General features: G+C 37.4%; 1 long non-coding RNA gene across 1 annotated transcript; it reads left to right on the forward strand.

The window, feature by feature from the left end:
- The first annotated feature begins 535 nt into the window (after positions 1-535).
- LOC131738158 (uncharacterized) lies at positions 536-2,426 on the forward strand. Its single transcript, XR_009329692.1, has 4 exons — positions 536-603; positions 766-909; positions 2,003-2,098; positions 2,184-2,426. It is a non-coding gene; the product is annotated as an uncharacterized LOC131738158 (long non-coding RNA).
- The last annotated feature ends 1,901 nt before the right edge of the window (positions 2,427-4,327 follow it).

Consider the following 4,327-nt stretch of genomic DNA (forward strand, 5'->3'; position numbering starts at 1 on the left):
GCGTGACAGCATATAAGGGGGACGGAGACTCGTAATCAGTTCCTTCACATTGGTTTTTAGTGAGTAAAGAGCCAGAAGGACGGTACACCCATTTTAAGTGAAATTGTGAGTTGTGTTTTTGTTTGTTTGTAATTGTCTTGTACGTTACCAGACAGTTAACACAGTTCCGGAGCTGTCACCAGGGGCTAGCACGAAACCGGACAACACTGCACCTTTGTCGCAAATAAACCTGTATCACCCACCACAAGCACTACTGCACGCACCCAGGACTGGTGACCGTGTTAGTATATTGTGGGACGGATATTTGTGTTTATTGTTTGCAACCCTGTTATATACTCTGTGCATTATTATTTGGTCACCACACCTGGATAAGAATAAAAACTGTTCCAAACCGGATTATAAATCTGTGTGTTTCATTACAGCACTGCATCACCCCTGCACCTGCATGTACTACTTACCACTTTGCCACAGATGCATATAACAAAGTTCACAAATTTTTGAATAATCTTACAGTATAATGTGTTTTTTTTACAGGCAGAAAGTTCAGATGAAGACGTCATTGATGTAACTGAAGCTCATGCTCTGACTTTCTCATCTGTTCAGGTAAGTCAATATAAGTTTGCATAATGCTGGCTGAAAAGTGTAGGTGTCTACACTAAATTACTTTTGGTTTGTCTGTCTAGTATTTGAAGTGAGTCTTTAAGGTTGTTTGATTTATATTTAAAGATTGTCATTTAAGTTTGAATTGCTTATTTTCGTTCACAGCCTTCAGTTTGTGTTGAGAATACATCTCGGAGGGAGAATATGAGCAGCAAAAGCACATTTGTTGATGATCACTCACTACCTTCAGAAAGCCACATTTGCAGAATCTGTCACAGCTAAGACCAGTGTATGTGAGGATACATATAGGTAACATCTGAACCTACTATAAGTGATAAAAAACATTGAATTCTTGTAATGAGTAAATAACATGCGTGAATAGCTTAAGGTTAAGGAGAGTGCTGTATTTTGTGAGAAGCAGCAGTCATAATGTCAGCAGGGTAGTTCGGCAGGTCCACTGTAAGAAGCTGATGGCAAGTGAGCTTTTAGGGAGAGACTCATTTGTTTGATTCTGAAATTAACTGTCAGATCAGCTGTTGTATCAGCCATAACTTTTCTGTTTGCTTCATGTTTTTAAAAAATGTTATTAAAAAAAAAAGGATGGCAGCAAGTATGAACCAAGTACAGTATTCCAAAAACAGCATTGACATTGTTACCAATAGGCTACCATAACATATATATATAAATGTATTTATTTCTTAGCAGACGCCCTTATCCATGGCGACTTACAATTGTTACAAGATATCACATTTTTACATAGTTACATTATTTTATTGTTTTTACACATTATTTTTACATACAATTACCCATTTATACAGTTGGGTTTTTACTGGAGCAATCTAGGTAAAGTACCTTGCTCAAGGGTACAGCAGCAGTGTCCCCTACCAGGGATTGAACCCACGACCCTCCGGTCAAGAGTCCAGAGCCCTAACCACTACTCCACACTGCTGCCCTATAATATATAGATAGATCTATCTATCTGTGTCTCTCTCTCTCTCTCTCTCTCTCTCTCTCTCTCTCTCTCTCTCTCTCTCTCTCTCTCTCTCTCTCTCTCTCTCTCTCTCCTCTCTCTCTCTCTCTCTCTCTCTCTCTCTCTCTCTCTCTCTCTCTCTCTCTCTCTCTCTCTCAAAAAAATAAAATAATACAATATAATTTTTTTTTTTTTTGCTTAAAAGGAGGTTATGATCTTTACCTGAACATATTCTTAATTATAATGGTATTCTGTTGTGTGTGTGTGTTTTTTAATTTTTTTTTACTGTGACTAAAACTGTAACTACATACAAGTAAACTTTTTTTAACCATGTGATTATTTTTGTAATCCTTTGACATTCCTAATTGGAGTAAATAATATTAGATTTCCCATGTTTGTAAAAATGTTTTGTCCTGTGTTTTCATTTTAAAGGAATTATGTAGATCTTTTGGATACTGGAAGTCTTTCAGACGATTCAGATTTAAATGAAGCCGTTTCCCGATCTATTGTGGACATTCAACCTATGCCGTAAGTATCATATACAGTACATAAGTCATGTATGAGTATGAAAATACAAATTGTTGAAGTTAACTATTTTCTTTTTATCTTTCAGGGAAGAAAACTGTTCATTGAAAGAAATACTAAACCCCTTGAAAATTCACTCAGCAGTGAAGTTGTTTGTTACAATATTACAAGGAGAAATGTTTGGGACGGTACTGTCCGAGCCATGAGCCGACCTAACTTCTCACCAAGCAGATGGACATAAAATATACTGATAATGAAGGAATTTCTGAAGGTGCAGTAGATGTCGGTCCAAAACGTGAATTTTTGCACCTAGTTCTGGAATACATTCGGGATCACAGCAGAATGGACCACAAGGAAAAAAAGTTCTTGCTTGCAGTATTGCAGGTAAAATACTGGGGGGGGGGGGGGGGGGGGATCCAAATTAGAAGTGTTCTTATTTGATGATTGTTCTTATAATACTGAAAGGTAATTTACCATTGTTTTATTTTAATATTTTTTTTTACCTAATGATTCCTTTGTTACTTTGTGATATATGTAGGTATACATAGGTGAGGATGCAATCACAACTTTCACCCCCTTGAAAACTCCAAACCCACTATTCAATTACTCAGTTCTGGTTTTCCATTTAGGTAGATTCAAGATCCAAAATTCTATTTAATCCCTGCTATAGTATCCCTCTTATAAAGGTTTAAAGCAAATTGTAACTTAATTGAACATTTTAAGATCAATTTTAAAATGGGTTTAATATTTAACCTTTTTATTTCAGATAACATTTAAAAATTCTTATGTCTTTATTATTTTTAGCACTTAAGGGCAACAGCTACTTTTATGCTGGACAGCTGATGGCTATGTCAGTCATTCATGGAGGTCCACCTCCTCAGTTTTTGTCTCCAGTTCTTACTGAGGCACTGATATGTGGACCTGATAAAGTAATTGTATCTGCAGAGGATGTGGCAAACGAAGAAATACGTTCACAAATAATATTGGTGAGTGTTAACTTTTTTTTCATTTCTCAATTTGATGTATATGCATTAAAGGAGAAAAGCATGTCCCAGAATATGAAATTTAAACAAAGTAAAATGTTTACAGTAGCTATAGTAATGTGTTATGATTTAAATATGTATTAATATCAATCAATATGTTAATATGTCCCATATTTCAATAACTCAGGTAGGTGATCCTGCACTACTATGGAGGTCGACATCAACCATTTTGTTCACTTCTGTTTTTGCTAATGTTTTTTTTAGTAAAAAGGGATTAAGTTGTTTTTATCAAACAGCGTCTTGTAAATGCAAGCAGCAGCAAAAATAAGTTTGTTTATACATCTTAATATTTTCTGAGAGATTTTGCCTTACCTTTAACAAGTGTGCCAGTCTTGCCTGTTAATTGAAAGTGTTTGTTCCTTCTGAAAGGTTATGCTAGAAAATGGCTATTATTCCCCACAAACTTTGCTTTTGTGACCAGGACAGTGATATTTTGAAATTTACCTATTTCCAATGAGAAAACGGGCGAATTTGTGTCTTTTCGTTCACATAAAGTCAGAAAAAAACAACATATGAATCCAAATTAACATGTATTTATACTAAAGTAATACAAAAATGACTACAAAAGATTTAGAAGTGAGTAGTTTTTCGAGATTTACGATTATACTGTAAATCACTTTTCACGAATCGCAGCAACAACACTGTTCTCGTTATACTGTCCTTGGTAGCGGCGTTCAAAGTCCAGTATATCCTGGTGGAAGCGCTCGCCTTGCTCCTCCGAGTACGCTCCCATGTTCTCCTTGAATTTATCAAGATGAGCATCAAGGATATGGACTTTGAGGGACATCCTACAGCCCATTGTGGCGTAGTTCTTCACCAGAGTCTCAACCAGCTCCACATAGTTTTCGGCCTTGTGATTGCCCAGGAAGCCCTGAACCACTGCGACAAAGCTGTTCCAAGCCGCTTTCTCCTTACTAGTGAGCTTCTTGGGGAATTAATTGCACTCCAGGATCTTCTTCATCTGTGGTGCGACGAAGACACCGGCTTTGACAGTTGCCTCAGACAGCTTAGGGAAGAAGTCTTGAAGGTACTTGAAGGCTGCCGACTCCTATCTAGAGCTCTGACAAATTGTTTCATAAGGCCCAATTTGATGTGCAGTGGTGGCATCGGCACCTTCCGGGGGTCCACCAGTGGCTCCCACTTGACGTTGTTCCTCCCCACAGAGAACTCGGTCCACTGTGGCCAGTCC

This window comes from Acipenser ruthenus, chromosome 10 (assembly GCF_902713425.1).
Source record: "Acipenser ruthenus chromosome 10, fAciRut3.2 maternal haplotype, whole genome shotgun sequence".
Taxonomy (NCBI): domain Eukaryota; kingdom Metazoa; phylum Chordata; class Actinopteri; order Acipenseriformes; family Acipenseridae; genus Acipenser; species Acipenser ruthenus.